This window comes from Triturus cristatus, chromosome 6, assembly GCF_964204655.1.
Source record: "Triturus cristatus chromosome 6, aTriCri1.1, whole genome shotgun sequence".
NCBI classification, from domain to species: Eukaryota; Metazoa; Chordata; class Amphibia; order Caudata; family Salamandridae; genus Triturus; species Triturus cristatus.
In genome coordinates this window covers 1,683,143,009-1,683,165,822 of record NC_140589.1, presented here as the reverse complement: position 1 = coordinate 1,683,165,822, position 22,814 = coordinate 1,683,143,009, and the positions used below count along the sequence as shown (strand labels likewise).

Genomic DNA, 22,814 nt, shown 5'->3' with positions numbered 1-22,814 from the left:
TCACTGATGACAGCTCATCGCGTGGCCCCCCTCCTTAGGCCTATAATGGCCCCGGGTACCCCATACCCCGGGGCCGGCCTGCCTTTTTTTTTTTAATTTATAGGGGAGGGGGGCTGCGTGGCCCCCCTCCCGGGTCATTTCTGGCCCTGGGGACCCCATCCCCTGGGGCCGGCCCTAACCGTTGGGGACCGTGGGGGGGTCCCCAATCCCCCAACGGTCCCCCCAGTTCCCCGCGTCCTGTGGGAGCCGGCACTGCTTTTCCACAAAGGGAAGCTGCTGACATGCAGCTCCCCTTATGGAAAAGCAATTCTGCTTTGCTTCATGAAGCGAGACTCTTCAATGAAGCAAAGCAGAGTTTGCAATGACAGGGCGGGAGCCGCGAGGCTCCCGCCCTGTCATTGCAAACAGTAGTGTCCCGGGGTGGGCACCCCGGGGCACCGCAGGAGCCGGCCCTGGGGGAGTCGGTCCCCAGGGCCATCAAGGGCTCCAGGAGGGGGGCCGCGCGGCCCCCTCCCACCATTTGCGGCACGAGACCCCCACACAGGAATAATTTAAAAACTAGGAGCCCCGGGGGGTGGCAGTCCCCGGGGCTTGGGGGGGCTTGGATGCCCCCCATGTAAAAAAATCAAAGCCCCGGGGGTGGCAGTCCCCGGGGCTGCGGGGGGGGGCCATGTGCCCCCCATAAATCTTTGTGCAAAGCCCCGGGGGTTGGCGGTCCCCGGGGCAGTGTGGAGCGGTTGGGGGCCCCCCCACATATTTTTTTTTCTGCCCCCAGGACCTGGCCCACCCGGGGGCTTAATTAAACAAAGCGTAGGAGCCCGCGCTTCGTTTTTTAAAAATTTTGGACGATCAGGAGGGTGCGCGGATCCACCGCAGCCATAGATATCACTATCTTTATTTCTTAATTTCTCAAAAACTACTGAACGGATTTACACCATTTTTTAAAAGGTCGTTTTCTGAGCCAAACAGTACCTTTGTGCTAAATTTGGTGTAATTCCGTTGAGCAGTTTTTGCTATAACTGTGTCTAAAGTTTCCTATGGGAAATTGATTTTTTGACCTCTATTTTTTTAATCTCTCAGGAACTACTGAACAGATTTACACCATTTAAAAAAAGGTCTCTTTCTGAGCCAAGGGCTACCTTTTTGCAAAATTTGGTGTAATTCCGTTCAGCAGTTCGGGCTCTAGCCTGTTCCAAAATTTCCTACGGGAAATAACATGCGTGTGTGTGTGTGTGCGTGTGTCTGTGTGTGTGTGTGTGTGTGTGTGTGTGTGTGTGTGTGCATTTATATATTTAGATGTGCACACACACACTTAGATATAAAAAAACATATTCAAAATGTATCTATGTTTGTTTTTCCTTGCTCTCTTCTAAGTGAGGAAGGGTAAGTAAGTCTAAGTTCATAGAATTTCAAAAAAGTACATTTTGAACATGAAATACAAAACCCTTTTAATTCAGAGTGGGTTAGTACACCATAGCTTTTCAAGTATTACACACACCTCCCTTTGTTACTGTCTAGTGGGAGTTATACCTTTTTTTAGTACCTGTTAGATACTGTAATTGCATTGTCCTCAGCTTGGCAGTAAATATAAAACCCACAGTGCTTATGTCAAGCTTTGCTGGCTGGGTTGCAGTGGCACAGTTACAATCATCATCGTCAAGCTCAATTTCTTATTCAATCTTTCACATCCAAGCACAGAACACGCCTGATGTTGAGGGCGTGTTCCCACAGTTCACTATGAGTGTTATCCTTTCACATAAAGAACTTGAGTAACAACCATTTTGGGAACCATAACATTCTTTCACATAATTGACTGAAGGAAAACACCTAAACACGTGAAGTGGCTTTGGCGGTTATGGAGGTCCAATTGGGTGGAGATCCAGTTGACTGGATGAGTAAAATTTCTGGGGAAATTGTTTTTAATAAAACTGGGGGTCACAAGCTTGATCATGTCCAAGTGAGGGGTCAGGCTTAATGAACATGCCTCGAGTCAGGTCTCAAGGTATATCAAGTCTTTTTGTCTTTGGCTGACACTCTGGAAGAACTTAGTTGTAGAGAGCGCCTGTATGTTTCTGCTGGATGGCTAATATTCCAAAATGGCATGCTCAGTGCCCCTTGGCTTGTACCTTGATTTAGTGATGATGACCTGTCACGTGCTCTGTCACTGTCATATAGTTTGGGAGAGTCTTCAGAGTCCTCATAAACTTCAGAGTAAAGACCTTGATAGCTCCTATATGCAGACACATACTCTTTAATGTGGATAATCCTTTTGACAAAACCATTGCATTTCTCTGGGTAGTTTCCCTGAATGATTATGATGTGAAGGGCATCCTAAGCTTTGCTCCTGGGTATTGCATGAGATTTCCTACCCGGATGTCTGAGATTCTGGTGCATCTCCACGGCTTCACCTTGTTATTACTCTACTGGTATTTGATCGCCGTTCCCTCTGTCAAGGGAGAAGGGTAGCTGGCTGCCAGGATGAATGAGCAGAGATGTTGACGGCAGTAAGACTGGTCATGACAACAGCAGCCAGGAAAGTGTGTGTTGCCTCTTCTGTGGGAGTATTCAATATTTCATTTCTAGATACAGAGAGTATTTGTTGACAACTATTGGCAGCTATCTCTCATTGTTGGTGACACAAAAATCAGCACTCATTTTTTCCAGTAGCTTTTTGAAAACTTATGTGATGATTTTTCTCCCAGTTCTGTTGCCTAACACCTAGAAGCACATTGTCACCTCGCTTTCCACCAAAGCATCAGATCAGAGAGCAGCACCCTCTTGTAGATTGAGGACTTGATCACCGCTAGAACCTGGTGTCTGACATATGCTAGCTTAATGGTAGGAAGAGGCAATGTGTGAGGCATCACAATGCAGGGCCCTGAATAACAGATATGTCTCATACATAACATAACTGGGGTATTTGTAAAGCAGACAATTCACCCGTGGCGGGGAGTGGGAGGGCTTATTGTTTTGGGCTGACAACAATTATTTATTGTTATCTGACTCAATGGTTCTCATTGTATGGTTCTCAGAAGAATGAGATTCTCAATGGATTGACTTAGATTTGAAGCTATGACCTTGGGAGCAAATACATACCTTTGTAGTAGATCCATTAGTGCACTGGGTCACCACAAATAGCCTATGTTTCTTTCCAAGTGGTGATGATAACTGTTATCATCTTCCTGGCCCTTAGTGTCTTCTTCTCCATTTGCTGATCAGATGTTTCTGAGATGATGGTAAGCACCAATCTACCCTTTTGTGTGGGTTCTAACTGACTCCTCCAGCTTCAGGGCTGTAATACAGCAAATTTGGTGATTGGCTTCACTTGCTCTTCAGTACTGTCCACCTCTTATGTTCCTCTGATGAACCTATCTAGGATGCCTTTGGGAAATCGGCAGGCTTATCTGTAGGCTTATTGTTGGACCTGGCTCTTCTTACAGGTTTACCCCCCCTCCCCCCCCACGTTTTGCCTCCTATTTTTTCTGACTTGTTTTGGTTGGCTTTAGGACTCTGGGCACATTACCACTGCGGATCAGTGCTAAAGTGCATATGTACTTCGGATTGGTTCTCTATAACTAGCATATTTGAATTACTGGTAAGTCCCTAGTAAAGTGCACTATGGTTGCCCAGGGCCTGTAAATCAAAAGCTACTAGTGGGCCTGCAGCACTGGTTGTGCCACCCACATGAGTAACCCTGTACATATGTCTCAGGCCTGGCATTGCAGTGTCTGCACGTGCAGTTTTTAAACTGCTATGTAGAACTGGCAAGTTCACCCACTTGCCAGACACAAACCTTCCCTTTTACTACATGTAAGGCACCCCTAAGTTAGGCCCAGGGTGCCCCCCATGGGTCAGGGTGCAGTGTATGTGAAAGGTAGGACATGTACTGGTATGTTTTACATGTGCTGATAGTGAATTACTGATAATTCTGTTTTTCATTATTGCAAGGACTATCTGTCCCATAGGTTATCATTGGAGCTGCCTTGCAACATTTTGCAAGTGTACCTATCAATTGGGAAGAGAGAGAGATTTGGAGTTTGGGCCCAAAACTCAGGATTTAAAAATACATCTTTTAGTGAAAGTGGTTTTTAAATTGTGTGTTTGAAAATGCCTCTTTTAGAAAGTGGCATTTTCTTGCTTTATCATCCTGTGCCTCTTCCTGTTGTGGAATAAACATCTGGTTCAGACTGACAGATGGGTTGTTTGTGCATTCACTCTAGGCAGTCACACAAAGGGAGTTGAGCTGTGCCCTGCATATCCTGATGACCCATCACCAGGCTGATGGGCCTTCCTAAGCTAGAGTGGTAGGAGGAGTTGTCACATACATCTGAATAGGGCTATGCCTGGCCTCTCACAATGCTGTCTTCAGCCCCCTGGAGTGTGGCTGGAGATAATACCAGGCAGGACAAGAATGTGTGCACTGCAAAGACAATCATTTGAAGAATGACTACTTCAAAGGCCAAAAGGGGTATAAGTATTGGACCTAAAACCGCAGACTTTTAGAACCCTTCCGGAACGAGAGGAGACACTGTCAAGGAGAAGAGCTGTAAGGAGGAGTACTACCCCTTTGCTGTGTGTTGCTTTGCAGTGGTGGCTTGGAGTTGCTGCTTCTGCTGTGGAGAGGAAAAGGACTGGACTTTGCTGTGTATCCTGCTTGTGATGTTTCTCAAAGGGCTTGTGCCTGCTTGCGTCCTGTTGGAAGTCTCAGGGTCATCAAAGACTTCACCTACAGCACCTTGACTCCATTGCTGGTAGTTCTGAATTTGCCAAGTGGCGTCAATTCCAGTTCTGGGCCACTGGAGGTGTTTGCTGGGCTGTAACTTCTAGAAAAGGATTCCCGAAGCCATCACAGTGACCGCTCACTGGGTGAGCTCAGCACCGATCTCAATGATACCGCAGCCCTAGTCTCAGCGACGACGACGCTTCACATTGTCAGCAACAAGGCTGCTTGCACCGTGGCTGTGGACACTGACTTCTACAACCACACAACCCTACTTTTACGGACGACACCGCTTCGCACCGTCACCGACTCCACTGCCTACACTGTAGCCGTGGTCACCGCCCTCGACGGCACCATAGCCCCTGGTCTGCCGACGACAGCACCACCGACTCTTACATCGTCACCTGTCGCCGCTGCCTGCACTGAAGCCGATCTCACCGCCTCATGAGGAGCACGAGATACCGACCGTGACAACATCGCATCCCTGGGTCAACCGACGACCGTGCTGAACAGACGCCACGCCGCTGCCTGCACCGAAGCCACGGACACGTATCGTGAAGTGCACGACACACCGCCTGCGATGACACAGCAGTCATCAGCGCTCCTGTCTTCAACTTCATGGAGTTTGATCTGCAAAGCGTGTGACATCAGGTGCTCACCGACTTCCGTACTGACATGCAGCACCGATGCCGCTCAACTCAAGCGACGCCTCACTTCCACACTTCACCACAAGGTCCTCGAAGCCTCTTCAAATCCAAGATACTGTTTGCGGGTCTTCCCAGACACTGTAACCAGTGCTCGACTCCATCCAGGTCGGACTGAACTGTTAGATTTGTTGGTCACAATTCCGTGATAGCCCTGTTTGGCGCTATCAACTTCAAGGAACTGTATTTTTGCTTTATTCTTTACAAAATCATATATTTCCTTGTGTATGTTGGATTTTTGTCATTTTGGTTTTGTTTAGATTAAATAAATATTTGCTATTTTTCTAAACAGGTGTGGTGTCCATTTTGTAGTGTTTTCACTGCGTTACTGTGTGTGTTATGTATAAATACTTTACACATTGCCTCTTACATAAGCCTGACTGCTCGTGCCAAGCTACCAAGGGGGTGAGCTGGGGTTATCTTAGCTGTGTAATCCCCTTACCATGACTAGAAGGTAGGGTCCCTACTTGGACAGGTGTATACCACTGCCAACTAGAGACTCCGATTTCTATCACTTATCCATGGCAAGTTGGTACTCTACTCTAAGGTGGCACTCTTGCATCTCCAGAACATACTCCTCTTTTCTTGGTGAGGAATATTGGGTTAGCCCGTGGAGTAGAGTAATCAGTAGCTATTGATCAATGGCTTAATTGAAGGTGTGAACAAAGCAAACACAAGGAGATGATGGACGGCGCACTGAAACCTTTCTGACACTCACCCCCAGTCACAGATCTGGGTTGAATCCATCACCGTTCTTTAGCTCACTAAGCCACCCCAGTTCAGACCCAGCTATATGCAAATCAGTCTTGACCCTGTGCCTCATGGGAACAGTCCAGCCCAAACTGCCAAGCCAGGTCTTCCCTGGAGCGGAGACAAGCATTCTGGGACCGGTTTAAGGGTAACACCCCTCATCAGCTAGGCTAGCTTGAATCCAGTGGCAAAGTGAGCAAGGGACCCACGTCAGGGCATTCCCTGCCAACTTAAAGTGAACAAAGCAAACACAAGGAGATGATGGGCGGAGCGCCAAAACTTTTCACACACTCCCAGTCACAGATCTGGGTTGAATCCATCATTGTTTTTAGATCACTTTGCCACCCATTCATTTTTTCTCAGGTGGACAGTTAAAATTTGCTTTTTTATCATCTCAAAAAGACATTACTATCCTGAAAGTAACCAATATCTCAATACCTTCACTTGCCTCTCGTTTGCAGTTTGAACTAGGCTGGCTGGCTTTCAAGCAGCTCTTCCCAAAACCACCATCTTGTCTGGCCCGGAGACCAGTGGCATAAAGTAATGATTGAGCCATTTGAAGATATTGAAATTCTATAAAGCTGTTCTTTTTCCATAGGCAATTTTTGTTGCAGCACCTCTATTTGGGAGCTTTCTACATTTAACCTGAACATTGGCATATGTGAGAGCTGTCTTTATGGAGATGCCTATAACCTAGGGTTATATATGAGATTAAACACTTTGTTCTAGTTTTCTAACACATGTATTGTTGCTAATTCATTGCTTTTTGTTTTGACCTTAGAAACGAAAATGGATGGATGTATATAAAGCCAGATCTATTCCCAATCTGGTTTTATCTTGTGCGGATGCTCAACAACGCTCTCAACATTGGCTGGCTTTTCCTGTGGGATCGAGAATAAGTCTAAACTGTGATATATCTAAAGGAGTATTCACCATTTAAAGTCATAACAAAAAAAGCTATAAAATGTTCTCAACCAGAGAAACTGAGATACGTCTTGCAGAAGAGGATGCAGACGTTGAGGGTGGTCAGTGGAGCTCTGGTGAGGATGAACTGCTCCTATCGATTACTGCCATCCTATACAATGTGCCAAATACTTACCGTCATCTTTGTTACTCTGCTGAACCCCTGTGCTCTATTACCTACCACCTTAGGTGTGTGTAGTTTCCACTAAGCACCGCTTGACATACACTTGGGCCTCCAGGAATCATATCACTACACCAGCGACAGCCAGAAACAAGTACCCCGCTGCCAACATTGAGGAGGAAACGGCAAGCCCGACCCTCAGCAGAGTCCCTCTCTCCACGCCTACCTTGCCAGACCAGGAAAAAGAAAGCAAGAAAAAAGCTAGATAGGTTGACTAGACTTATCTAAGTCTGATGAGTATCATCCTGTGGAGGAGCAGGTAAAAACAGCAGGGTGTTGTGGGACATCCATGGTCCTGGATAAGAAGGAGGACTTGAGGGGAAGAACAGAGAATTGTGTAGGGAGTTTTTAGGGGGTTTTCTTTTGCTTGGTGAAATGGTGCCTTGAGGCACACAAACATTTGGAAAGGACTCGGACTGAAAAGAATTGACAACTGACACATTGTGGAGGCTTGTGGTTAGCTGGATAGGTGGAGAGGGGAGGGAGACTGGGGGAATCAACTGACACAGAAGGGAAAGATTGAATGGAAAGTTTCTAGATGGCACCTATAAGGGATACTTTTAGGTGGTAACTCCTCGGATCTTTTTGATGAACATCACTTTGAGACTGTAAGCAGAGTGACCAAAGCCATGCAGGTGAATGTATTCGCTCTGGGGTGGTGGAGGAGAGGCCCTGTATCGCCATTCACCTACCCTCAAATACAAACCTACACCACAAAATATAAGTATGCAGTTTCTCAAAATACATGTGAAATTGTGTATATGTTTTCCCCATAACACAGCAAAGCTGAACGTAGAGCAGAAATTAAACAGGTTATGGTGTATTTGCAGTAGATAAGAGTGACGGTCACAAAATTAACTCTGACTTCAACTCTTAACCCAAGTCTCTGAGACTCGGTACGTGGACTCGAGTTCCCAGCAATGCTCGTATAAAGGGATGGGTGACTCCTCTTGAAAACACAGTTTACTTAATGAGGTTTGCATTAAGAAAGATAGGGATGGGTGGAAATGATGCTGCCTGGGGTGGCATCTGCCGATCTGTCATCATAAATTGCCTTACATGATTTTGATAGCACATTATTTGTGCAGCTGCTGAGCGATGCATGTGGTTCCCCGAGGGAGTGAAAAGGAAAAACGAATATATGTCGTTACTACGCATTCCGTTGCAACGCATGCCTTTACCACGCATGCGTTACTACGGAATGATTTTTCTACGCATATCCTTTACCTCGATTATTCCTTTGCCACGCTTTTTTTTTGGGGGGGGAGACCCCCCCCCAAGCCCCCTTTTTTCTTTTTTTTGCCTTTTTCTCATGTCTTCGCCGACACTAAAAAAGGACTGAATCGGATGAGGAAGAAGACGTTCCGTGAAGACTTTGCTTGCGTGGTAAAGACGGTCGTGGAAGCAATACGTTTACGAGGTAAGTGTACCGTTGTAAACGTAACGCATAGAAAAGCCTTCGTGGTAAAGGCTGTTTCCCGGAAAAACATCAATGGAGGCTTGATTGTTTACCTGCTTGTGGGTGTAGAATTGGATTTTGTGCAGTACTGAGTGCTTAGCCATACACACAGCTTCTCATAAGAAGCAGGGGATGAAGCTCCTCCTTGCACGCAGCTCAGTGAGCTGCTGGATGCTGGCTCATGGTGAGAGCAGAACCCGTGGCATATGCTAGGAGGCCGGGATACAGAGACAAAACAGAAAATAAGACAAAATGCCCTGGACTGCCATGAGAGGAGGTGACAAGAGTGGAGATTCACTTTGGCAAGTAATAGAGGGGAGTAGATCTTGCCCCCCTAGACGCTGTGAAAGGCAGTATAAAGGATTTGTTTCAGGGAACATACAGACTTTCTTACCAAAAGTGATGAGGGCTCTGAGAAATCTTTAAGGCTTGCTCAAACACTCAAGGAAGATGGCTGCCCACCGGTTCCTCTCTGCATCGGTACAGCGGGAGCTTGCATGTGCTGATCTATTGATGTTATTGATAAAACAAAGAATGATCAGATAAGCTTATAGGAGGCTCCTCAGCTGAACACCTTTAGAATACTGCTAAGGTAGTGATACAGGGGGCCATGCTTAGTGTTACTAGTCATAGTGGTCAAGAAGCTCGCTGGCAAAAGGAAAACACGTGTATACAACTTTCAAATCTAGAGCTTGAGTATGGGTTTTTGATCCGCTTGCCTGTGCCTGGATGAGGAAAAGGAGATTTACAAACATTAAGTGGTCAGATGTTGCTTGCATAAAAGCAGCTCAGAGACATTATTGAAAGGGTGTATCATAAGCACTCAGTGTTCGAGCATAGTCAGTGGGTGAGACATTGGCCTTTAATATTAGCGAAAAGGACATCACAAATATAGTTTTAGGGTATATAATATCGTTGGTATGATGATAAAACAAATTTGTGGGAATTTTAGATGTCTTTTGGGAATTTTATTCTGAACTTTATAATGAAGACAGACTGTTCTGTTGAGTATCCTAGGACATTCTGGCTGTGGCTAAAATGCGTCTTTATGAAGAACTCCCTACTAAATTTAAACAACCCTTTTACATTGGGGGAGAAAATCATGGGAATAAAAGGTCAGCTTGGAAGTAAGTCCACTGGTTCAAAATTAATTCCATTTGAATTTTTAATGGTATGTTAGCCCATTTTTCCTTGATAAAATCAATGGGTTTTTTGAGCAATTAAAGGTCCCTTTATCAAAAATGTAAATAAACATAGTGATATTCCTGGAGGAAAATAAACACCCCAGAAAATGTCCTTCTTACTACCTAATATCCTTTGATTAACACTGGTGTTTTTGAAAGCCTTGAGTAATAGTTTGGCTGGGATAATACATCAATTGGTTTCCCCCATGCAGCATGGATGTATCCCTAGTAGATAGATCACTGTTCATATGAATATGGCCATCTCTATTTTTTGATGTAGCAAACAGCAATTAGAGGTAGGGATGGGATCATCCTAGTAAATACCCAGAAGGCATTCATTAGGGCTGCATGGGTTTTCACTAGTCAAGTTGGGGGTTTGGTTTTAGATTTTTAAAGGTTTATCCAAATTCTCAATGAAAAATGTGTTTATAACTCGTCCCTTTTTTCAAGTCGTGGAAAAAGCAAGCAGAATCCTACCAGCGTTTGCTTAATAGTAGTGAGAGGAAAATTACAGATCACATTGCATCCTTTTCTTCCGACTGGCTATCTCAGTGTTGGGACACTCCATCGCCACCCCCCTTCTGGTATTGATTCAAGAAAGCTATCAAAAATGGCTGCTCACCTTGTAACTCCCTGTCATCCTCTAACACCCAAAGACATCTGTATCTGGTGGCATGTAGACATTTTATACACCTCACCGCCAAGACACAATACTGCGGCTTTTAGGGAGAAGGAGGCATCTGTATCGATCTGCATGGCTGCCACTCTTTATTTGACAATGCTAGCACTTATCAGCAGATCTGCTGAATTTTCATTGGGACAGTACCAGCTCTTCTCAGCAGAGGTGCTCTTATGACCAAGTAGCTGAACTTCTTGCCCATAGTGTAGTGCTTTTGATGGAACAGTAGCAGCACTTCCCAGCTCTTAAACACTGAACCCCTGACTAATTCTGTTAATTTGTCTATATAGTGAAAATGCCACACTATCTCCATGCACCTATTGTTCCACTTCTTCTTTTACAGGTATATGATTCCAGCCCTGGTGTTCCTGGCATTCATTGCCTTCACAAACTACTGTGTCCTCATCATCTCTTACCGCGCACTGTACATTAATGGCTTATGGCTGCAGAAGTCTAGAAAAATAGACCTTTGGCTCATCCGGTTGTTAATATAAGGATTGTGTGCAGTACCACACCATTAGCTACTTCACAGATATCTGTTGAATAAAATAAAAACCAACAAACAAACAAAATAAAATGTGCAGGTGCCCACTTTTTTCTTATGGCCCATTGCTGAATGCCAGGGTTGCCATTACTAAGGAAGCTTAGTCTTGAATCCACCCCATGCTTCTTTCCTCCACCACTCTACACTTCTTGTTTCTTTATCTCACTTTTTGGGCCTTGCCTACAGGCAGCTTTTAGGGGTATGTTGTCAAAAAGGCACATTGTGTCCTGCACTAGTACATTTTTGTGCCAGCCTGTTTCTTGGCACAGACTTTCTTTCTTGGCAGTCTCATTTGCTTGCTTCCTATTCAATGGCTTTCCTCCTCCTTGTGTTTTCCCTCCTCTGGAGCACAGTTTCTTTACCAATCTTTTAATTGGATGGCTTTTATCCTTCCACTGCTTACATATAGGGAACTACTTTTTGCTGTCTTTCATCACTGTATGGGATTGCAGGCATTTTATTTTGCCCTCTCTTCCTCATTAGCTGCTTCCACCTAAATGCTCCCTCCTCAGCCTTCCTGTATAGTTGCTATATCTTTTCTTTTTTTTTCTTTTTTTACATTTATTTCTCCCTCTCACCTCAGGCTCCTACCTTGATCGTACAACACCCCCCCCCTCCATCTCTTGTTGCCCACGCCTCTGTGTTTCACTCATTGTGCTCATTTAAGAAATGCTTTTACAAAATATTTTGGAGGGCTCAGCTGCTTCAATTTGTTGCCAGACTACTCCTTTTTTTATGTTTGTGTACATTTGACTTTCTTTATATTTACTGCTCCACGATTGGCGTCCGTTGTCTTGGAACGGTGAGTAAAAACAAAATGGATGCTGAACCATGCCATATGTGAATGCGTGGTGAAGCATGCAGGCATTTAACACACCATGCCTAGTCGACTTGGCATCATGATGCATATGCCCACAAGTGTGATGACTTATGCCTATGTTGACTTTTGTTTTGTTTTTATTCTTTCCTCTTTTTGCCATATGCTGCTTTGCCAATTGGTTTGCTGAAGGCTAGACCTATTGACTTTGCCATAATTGTTTTTTTTATTTTTTTCTGCTTTCCCTGTGAATCGCTGTTTTCTTGTGTTTCTCTTCCTCCTCCTTTCTCCTGTTTCTGCCTTTCTCTCTCTTGCTATGGGTCAAAGATGATAAAAAATCCTTATTGGTCCGCAACGACTGGCACAAATTAAACGACAGTTGAATAAGGACGATGGCAGGAAGTCAGAAAGTGGTCTGATTTAGGGAGTTATTTCCTGTCTATCATTTCTTAGTTGTATTCAGTGTTCGGGCGCCTCTTGAAGCTAATGTAGCATGGTTGTGCCTGGAGGTGTAGACTCACTTGAACTACTTCGAATATTTGGTGTACATTTTTATGGTAACATCAAAAACTAACTATCGTATCATGCTTATTTTCTGGCATGGATGCTGGATTGTGACGAAGAAAATGTTTAGAAATATTTAAAGATACTCCCTGGGCACCTCACAGAGGAAACAATGATGCTTTCTGTAAGTTATCAGTTTGAGTACTATAGGTTTGGCTTGAATGTTACCCTTTAGGGCCCCTATTGTGCATCGGGGCAAATAGGTAAAACTAGGTAAAGTACATTTTTGGGTGGTGATGGAGTAAAGTCTCTAAAACATGTGGAGATCGGTCTATTTTGTGCATGCTCAGAAAACATGCACGCCACGGGCACTCGAGTGTGAAGAATTAAAACCAAATGCACAACATTGAGGAACTCAACGCTTATAGAATTTGCAGAACACAAAGCAGCTACAAGAGTAGGCAAAAAGTTACTATCACTCAGCACCTTATCTGTAGAGGGTGAATACTACTGTTGGCTGGTGTAAGCTGGTTATAGTTGCACAGGCACAGGCCTTTTCACTTGTACAGTTGGAAAGGAGAGGGCATACAAGCTTTCCCCATAAAAAAGCTGTATAGTCCCCATTGTCGAATAGAAGTGCACAGCCTCCCAGAATCCCCTGACCAATCAAAATGCTGCCTTAGCAGCGTTGTATTTGGTCAGAGCGCCATGGTTCAGCGCTTACACCGGGGCTGGCAGGCTGTGCATGTTCTCAGCCAGCGTGGATAACTTGCAGAATGCGCATGTGGCTTTGGACGGCCCAAAACTGCCGGCCAAAGCATCGTGCGCACTTTAGGTGCTGCCACCTCCGTCCTGACTTCAGCTTCAAGCTGAATACAAAAAACGATATGATAATAACGAGCGTTATTATCATTTTTATGTTTTGTATTCAGCTGGCAGCTGAAGCAGTGGGGTGACGTTCCTCTACCTTAGCAGAGGAGCCACCACTGTTGACAACCAGTTTCCCTGAACGAAAAATCCAGAGTTGACTGGTAGGTTGAGGGAATCTACATCAGTCCCTGCATATTCAGTTTCTTCCTCCCCTGTACTTACAGCTCCCTCATTCCCACTCAGGGCCTGCTTCTAAGGCAGAAGGTGAAACTGGTGTAGATTTTTTCTTAGATGAGATTGATACTCTGAGGTTCAGCATCCCCAGGGCCAAATTCCAGAGTGAATCTGAGATTTTACTGTGTGCAAAGTAAATGGTAAGCATTTTGATTTAAATTCTGACATTTTCTCAGATAGCTTTTATGTTGTTTTAAGTATACAACTACTCCTCTATTTGCCCTTCTTCTCAATGCAGAATCTCCTCTTGATCGAGCAAGTCTGCCACAACTGATCTTCAATGCATTTAGGTTAGGTGCAAAATCCTCACAAACTTTCAGGGGAAAATATTGGTATTGTGTATCAGTGATACACATGTACGCAGTTGTACACTTTCAGCACCCTGACATGTAGAAACACTGGCTTACCATGCATAAGGAGAGTGCCAATACACTGTAAGGTTTGCTCACCCACAAGATGCCTCCTGTAGAGTGTGATAAGGCATGCTACCTGAGGTCAGGTGGATAGCTCACTATTCATCATGTGCCAAAGTAAAATACACGACAACAAGAAACACTATTTGGGAGACACAGACATGCTAATAGGGAAACAAGACAACAGAGGGGTCGGGTGGATAGGAGATAGTAACAGACAGTGGTTGTAGACCAGTGGAATTTGTCCATGTTGTGTTGTCATTGTAAATGTGGTCTAAATATCCAAAATTGACTGCCGGGGATGCATCACAAAATTCCACCATATTTCCTTGTTAACTTTATAATTCAGCAGCATGGAGGTTCAGAACAGAATATTCAAGCCAATTACCATCCCCTATGCATTTTTACTTTTAGACCCCTTCCTCTTGAGAGCTGAATACTCACTCTTATCCCAGCAATTGAGAGTAGTCTTCTTCAATAGCTTTTTTCACTCAACACACAGTAAAACACCTCGCAGAGTGCTCCCAAGGCTGCCCACCTCATAATAGTGTTACGATCTTGGCCATGAGGAGCTCGATGATGAAGAATGTTGGTTAGGGTTTTATGTACTTTTTTAAAAAGAGACATCTCACAGTGGGGCAAATGCAGTAAACATTCGAGTCTACCTTATCCCAATTTAGGCAGTAAAGTTTATCCTGTTTAGGAAAAGAGAGAACCGGATGGAAAATTGAACTCAGAATTCAAATCCCAAATGCAGCTTGCCAAACGTATTCATCAGCCCACATGGAGCAATACATTCAGCAAAGAATCATACTGTGTAGCTGTTGGACGCCTTAATAAAATGCAAAACTTGAATGTGATTACTCACTGTGCTGTGCTCTCAAGCTAATCTCACTCATATGGTAGAAAAGGGCCACATAGAACAAGAACGTAAGGAATTTGTTACTGTACGTTACTTTGTTTTAAATCACAAAATCGATGTAGATCATTCGATATTCTTCTTCAGTGACCTCTCCACATTTTCCAGTTTGACACCGTTCCATGAGAAATGGCTTGTAAAAGCTCTTTAGTAGCAATAAGTCTTCATCAAGTGTCTTATGTTTGGTTTCAGGGATTGTCATCCCTCTCTGTTTAGGAAACTCCACTACCACTTTTCAGAGTTGGATGTTCCAAAAGAATACTGGACTGAAGGATAAATTCTGTACCTTAAAGAATTTTCATGGCGCAATCTCATTTCTTCAAAAGATGAATTACACATGAGCTCCTTCCACTAAGTGCTTAAATGTGTCGCCTTGTTGCTTATTATGAGATGACTGTAATATAGCCTTATAGCCTGCCGTAGCGGGCTATACCGGCTGTTAAAGGCCCGCTACAGCGTTAAAGGCCCGAGCCGAAGGCGAGGGACTTTAACAAAGCAGAGGGACTTTAAAAGCCGGTATAGCCCTGCTACGAAGGGCTATAAGGCTATTAGAACATTCTGCCACTAGAGGGCAGAATGTTCTAACAAAACAAAGCCTTCAGGGAGCGAGAGGGGACTGAAATCCCATCAGGCTCCCTGAATTCTTTGTTCACAGCCAGAGCTGTGAACAAAGACACATTGGAATGTTGGTGCTCCGGGCTTATACCAGCCATTATAAGCCTGGAGCACTCCATTGTTTTCAATGGAGCTCCCAACATTCCAATGTTCTAAGACATTTTGTGTTTCAATAAAAACAAGCATTGGCATAGCCAATAGGTCTCGAATTTTGGACCTTATAAGTGTTTAGCCATGCAACAGTTGCATAACTAAATACTTATAAGGTCCCAAAAGCGAGACCTATTGGCTATGCCAAGCAGCCGCGAAAGTGATCGCGATCAGGATCAAACTTCAAAGCGGCCGTGCGGCCGTGAAAGTGAAAGTAATCGCGCACATACACTGTAGCTCTAGGCTGGCCTGGTAGCACTTTTTGGAGCCCTCTCAATAAGTCTCGCCAGACCAGCGCATGCGCTGGGTCAGGCGAGACCTAAAAAGGAGAGGACTCAGTGCATCGTTTATTAGGGGCTCCCTAGGTACTGGTGCAGTAGGTAATTTCAACTAGGCGTTGGATCACCAGAGATTCATGCAAACGAGAATGAATACATAGGAAAAAATGACCCATTTTTTCGTAATGTTATTCATACATTTAAGATCTTAATTATTTTGTAGGTCCATAATGGAATCGCAGTTTATGCTGCATGGACAACTATAGCCACACTTTTGAACTTTTCCGTTGTGTTAACGTACAGTGGAGATGTGGCCAGCGCGACTTCGGCTACGGTGGCATTAGCAATTTTATCCTTCGAGGTTGTTTTATGGTATGTGAAGTCAATATATTTAATAAAAATATACAGCTTTCATTTGATCATTACACTCTTCAAATTAAGGAAACATTTCCTGTGGCAGAAATTGCACTTGTGTTTCCTAATGCTTTGAGGGATTTTTTAGTAAGCCTGAGGCTCTGTGACAAGCTGCTTTCTCCATCAACTGTTGTTTTATTTAAATATATTAGGCCATGTAAAAAGTTGATAATCTACCACTGTATGGTTAGCCCTACAGTTGGAGTAGATTTCTGGCTTTCAGGGGATGAAGAAGAATCCTAGGCTTGTTAGTATAAATGTATGTCAGTTGATTTCCAAGCATTAATCTAATTTTTCCGAATTAATTCATGCTTATTTCCCACAAGTCTGAAAATTTTAGAGAGCAAATTATTCGGTAATGTAGCTTTAAAGAAATCTATAGCAGGGAGAGTATTTTCTTCTCTGTAAGTTCTCTGTGAAATATGTGTGTGTTACTTGTTGGAGTGGACTTCAATTCTGGCAGCTACTAAAAGGCATAAGGGTCCCTGATGAATCTGCTTCCCTGTTACCTAGGGAACATGCAGTGGTGTATGCGCACATACTGGGGCTTATTTACAAGTCACTTTTAATATGGGGAAAAAGTGATGTACTGGCGGCACAAGTGGTTTGTAAAAAGGCCCCAAAGTGTATGTGGAGCGATGCTGCTGTCTCCAAGCAGAAGAAGGAATTTCTGGGTCTTTTCCCCACGACAACTCCTTTAAAAGGAAATTAGAAAGTACTTTTTATGAGTTTTATCGTGTCAGTAGTTATCGTGTCAGTAGAAACAAAGAATCAGCCAACAGGGTGGCTTCAAACATCTGCAAAGAAATAGACAGACAATAGTTTACTCTCTCAAACTCACTCTGTATGTTAAACATATAGCGTTATATGGTTTATTACATTTAAAATGATCGTTTATTTAACAGACAATACAAACAAGTATTTTTGGAACTTAATTGTTAATTGCTTCTTCCTAACTTAGTTGCACTCATGTTATCAACCTTAGAAGAATGAAACATTGGTGAAAAACCTAGGTTAATGTTTAGCCTTGAGGCTTACAGGCTGCTGTTTGTAGCGAACACATAACCCTCCGAGCTATTTTACCAGGATTATGATTGGGTTACACCTAATAGCTATCAGCAGGCACATAATTCATCCACACAATTTCATGTTGCAAATCTCTTAACATATATTACACAAAGTCTCTTTTAGGCCAACAGAGCCAGATCAATTTTCTGCACACAAGTTTTCTCGGAGGCAGACTTAGTAAAAAATAATGCACATAATTGCTGGCCATTGGTGTGCTGATGTTGACTTCAGACCTGTCAACTCACACAGTGCCACCGTGTGTCACTTTTACATGATTTCGGCTCCTTTCACTCGGTCACCTAGTGAGGACAATGCGAGTTGGAATGCTCTTATAGGGAGTGTTTCCAACTCACATTGTGTTCAAGGCTGAGCTGATGTCCATCGAGATTTTACAACCTTCCCAAGACGTCAGTGTCAGCCTTTGAAACTTCAGATTGTTATCTTAGGATGGTCACTCTAACTCACGGGCAGTGCCCAAAGCCCCGTTCCCTGCCTTGAAAGCCACACCCCCTCAGAAGCACTTTCAGATCTTCTAAGGTAGTGGATTTAAGGTCTCGCCCCGACCTGGTGTCCTCATCGCACACGGTGGGTTGTTGCACACTGGCAGGTCTGTGGCTCTCTTCCTTCTGACTCTGCTCTCTCTTGACTCTACCCTGCCTGGCTTCACTTGCTATTCAACCCTCCCATTTTCTACATCCGAAAATTTGTGGGTTCTCAGGCTACATATTTTTCATTCCAGCATTGATTCACCTCTTTTCCATCAGAGATGGTCACTTACTACTTCATTCCAAAGAGTAAATTGATGTGTGTTTTCAGGGTGCAAAAATTCCTGTGATATGTTTGTGAAAATGCACAAACACACACGTTTGTACACATTTGTTGCCTTGTGCCTCTAGCACCCTTTCCACCCAAAACCTACATCTGTGACTGGAAAATCTGCCATGTTGGAGGACACTCCACCCCATTGCAATTTATGGCCCCAAACATATCCAATTTTTGATTCTGTGAATCAGAAAGTGTAACTTACTATCATAAATTCATTTTATTTCTCGCCTATGTCCCTTTTTTGCGGATTGAGGCCATAATGTACCCTTTTCTGACGGGAAATGTGACGTATGGTTGGATGAAAGTTTGCTGGTGTCCTCGGTGTTTGCGATATGTGATGCATTTAACAACGTTCTCCCATGTCCACAGTCTAAAACCCAGAGGTTGAAGTGGGCGAGATCGGAGGGGTACAAAGTGCCTATACTTTTTTTAACTTATGAAAAACCGTTCCTCTACTATTTGTGAAAAGACATCTGTCCCGGTGCGGTTAATTCCAGATAGCTTAAATGCTTAAACGGAAGTTTCATTCAGTGAGTCTCCTGTGCTGTGAAACCGAAGCCGGGCAGACTGCCGAGCAAGCCTTCCTGCCAGTACTAGGTTATGGCAAATTCTGTTTTTTCAAAGGTTCAAAAGAGGGGTTTTGTGCATGACATAGGAAACTGAGTTCCAAATTCCAGGGCTCTTCCTGAAAGTGATTTAGGACTATTTCTTTATTTCTTGAGTCAGGCTGGCTCCAGAAGCATGGATTCTGAGCTTTACAGAGAGTAACGGGCCCTTGGGGTGAGTAATTGGTTTGCCAAGTAATTATGGTTGCCAAGGTATAAAGCTTTGTGTGTGTACATCTTTAGGGGCTCATTGCTTTGGCATATGGTTACTTAGTAGACCTTGATGCTACTGTGCAATGAGATTGTTGATGTTATTTCACATACCAGATGTAAGCTGTTACTCATTAGACTGCCAGGAACGGGAAGTTGCACTTGAGAGAAGCCAGCCACTTTCATTGAATTTTGAGGAGCTTGAGACTCCATGTTCTCTTCAGGACCTGTGGACGTTTGCTCTGTCACAGATATTTTCTCAGAATGGAGCAAGATGAACACATAAGATAATAGTTGCAAAAAATACCCTGAACAGCCACTTGAACAGCATTCAGATTGGAGGGTGGTGTAGTCTCCCAAAGATTTCCCTAATTCCCGGGGTCAGGCTTGGTTTGGTTATTTCAAGTTTGCAGTCTCTGCCATGGACTGATACCTGCGATAGGGCCATTGCAGTTTTCAGTTCAGTGAGAGACTGGATGATGTTAGGTTTTTTTTTTTTGGGCAGTGTAACAATGGGTGTTTAGAGAGCATCAATACTAGTCTGAAGTTCACACTACTACAAAATGCAAGGCATTTTTTACATCTGCCAATGCCTCACCAGTGGGGAAACCAGTCGCGGGGCACTCTTTTAATACTGAAAATCTTTCCAAATGAGGAGTAGCAGGATGGCTGAAACATTTCAAAGTAGAATATGGCTTGAGGTTTTCCAAAAGTTATACTTATCCCTATTACTCTCAAAGTACCTGAGTGTTCTTGCTATAATATATCTATATATGGCAAATGTATTTTCCAACAACATTCAATATTGGTTCATTCGTGATTCTCATATAAGCTGAATGATTTATAGAGGAAAGGAGCAGGAATAGACCTAGCTATCAAGTCAGGAAAATAGATAAAGAAGGAAAGCATGCGTTTGGGATGTTTACCATGCAGTACAATTTCTCAAGCCCTAACATTCTAGTTAGAAATGTATACTTCTAGCAAGCTGAACCAAATATCCTCAAAATATTACATATTGATTTCTACTCTGAAGGATGCTCTGTACACACTTGTGAAATGTACCAAACCCCCCAGTCCCACTTCTACCCTAGGTTTCCTAATGAGCTTCCATTTCCCAGAATAGCTCTTTTAGCACATATCACTGCTCTCAGCAACCACATTTTATGGTCTTTATCAGACTATGAGCTGACTTGTCACTTCCTAATATAGATAAATATGCATCTAACTTTACTCGCTCACAAAAGTGATTATCATTCTTACATCAGTTCTGTCCAAAATGTTTAATTTTTGAAGTTTGACAAACACATGTATATTTTATAAAGCTTTATTTGTTGCATCCAATAGATCATAAGAGACCTTTCACACTTGTGAATGATGCTGCTAAAATGTATCCAGTAATTGAAGCTAATGTTATCTTCAACCCATTTTCTTAAGGATTGGATGCAGGGGGTTCTCGCCTTGGTCGCACGTTCCCTGAGCCTGAAGTGCTCTTGGTAGTCACTTTGCCAGCCAGCCAATGCATTACACAAAGCTAGGGAGTGTTGTCCTTTTTTGTTTTTTTAAATTTTTTTATTGTCAAAAAGAAGTACAAGCAAAGAGAAAAGGCAGGATAGAATAGGGGTGGGAATTCCCCTAAAAAGTTACACATCCAAATATACATAAGAAAGTCTGTAAAGAGAAAACAAACATTTCAAGAAGATTATAAGCAAACAAATATCAAAGGAATCACAGAGAACCAACAACTAGAATTCCCCCTCTTATTAGCCATATGATTCTTCCAAACAACCCCGTATAAACCTATATTTTAGCAGGGCCTGAATACCCCTTGCTTTAGCTAGCGCCTTCTCCCTTCCCCCCGTTTCTTTAACAATTAACCACCATTCCAACACTGTGGGGGTTTGGGAGAGATCCAAACTCTACCTATCGCCAGCCGGGCAGCAACCAACATGACTGCCATTATGGAACTATACCGACCACAATCTTCCTTGTGTCCTAGCATCTTTTTGGCTGTCGTGAATATGAATTCACGCCCAAGTCTAATTTTAATTGCCACTGATATTTGATCCCAAAAAAGACTTAAAGCAGGACACAAAACAAACATATGAGTAATACCAGCCGCATATAGCCCACATTTGGGGCAATTACGACGCAATCCACCATAAATCCTTCCCAATCCAGCCGCCCCTTGAGACCATCTGACGATCCTCTCCAGAGTGTAATAAAGTAAGCAAAGTGTCCGGAAATGCTGCAATCGTAAGTTCACTGAATGTACAGAAAGGGCAATAGTATTAAGGGCTATCTTCACCTTTTCTGTAGCAATATTTTCCCCCAAGATCTCGCTCCAGCTAGAAGCTATTTTCTCGCAGCCCTCTACTCTATGCTGATGGAGGATTTGATACGCCTTACTAATGGTAGCCTGCCGGTTCTGGGAATACAAACACTCACACATATCAGAACCAGAGACACTCCGAGCAGCTAAGTTTTTAACAAAATAATTCCTAACCTGTATATATTTAAAAAACAACCGTTGAGGAATATCAAAAATTAGCTGAAGATTCACAAATAACTTAATGCCATTACAATCGAGTAATTGCCCAAGACAATGCACACTGTACCTAGCCCATTGACTGGCCGCTGCATCCTGAAATACTCTGGGCAACATTGGGTTCCCCCAGAGGGGAAGTTTGTCATGTATAAGAGATAAGGAGGATCTGGTTTTAATGCCCTGCCAAATATATACACAGTCTTGAATGGTCTTAAACCGTACACGTTTGAAATAATTAGGGTAATTGATTCAGTACAGAAACATCTGGCTCTCAGAACCAAGAACCAACCAATACCAAAAATCCGTTTGCTCTGGGTTCAGAAGGCTGCGCAAACAGTCAATGAAAGCAGCCCAAAAATAAAGTTTAAAGTCAGCGAGGTCTAAACCGCCCTGATTATATGGGAGCTTCATAGACCCAATGGCACGTCTTGATTTTTTATAACCCCAGATGAAACTGCTCAAGGCCCCATCCAGCTTATCAAAAACGAATTCGAAATCCTAAGCAGGATCGACCTAAATAAATACAAGAACTTGGGGAGTATCTTCATCTTTATGACGTTGCATCTCCCTAAGATACTTAATGGGAGCTCGTGCCGCAACTTCAGTTCCTTAATAACAGCAGCTATTAGAAAATCATAATTTAAAGAGTGAATGAGTTCAATCTTAAGCGAGATTCGTACCCCCAAGTAGGTAGCGGTCAAAGAAGTCCCTTCCACTGGAAATTCCGGCTGAAAATTAAGAAGAACTTGGGTTTTATCACTATTCAGTTTATAACCTGAAAAAAGGCCAAAACTCATTGCCTCCCTATTAATGCTCTCTATAGCCTCCTTAGGCTCCTCCGTGAAAATAGTGATATCGTCTGCATACGCCATGAGTTTCAAGAGGCCCTGTCCAGTATACAATGGACAAATCCTATTATTGTTGGCCAACAATGCCCTAATAAATGTCTCTATATAAAGAGCGAAAAGAAGGGGAGAAAGGGGACAGCCCTGCATTGTGCTGCAATGAATAGAAAAAGGAGTAGTTTGAATATTAAAATATCGTAGTCTAGCCATAGGGTTGTAATACATAGCACCAACCAGCTTCCGGAATTTTTCCCTAACCCCAAATGCTGTGAGTGTTGCCCAGAGACATTCCCAGGCCACCCGGTCAAATGCTTTTTC

The 22,814-nt window shown here is 43.4% G+C and overlaps 1 pseudogene; it reads left to right on the top strand.

Annotated features, from left to right (window-relative positions):
- Positions 1–22,814, top strand: part of LOC146821820 (uncharacterized) — a 59,884-nt pseudogene that overhangs the window by 17,167 nt on the left and 19,903 nt on the right.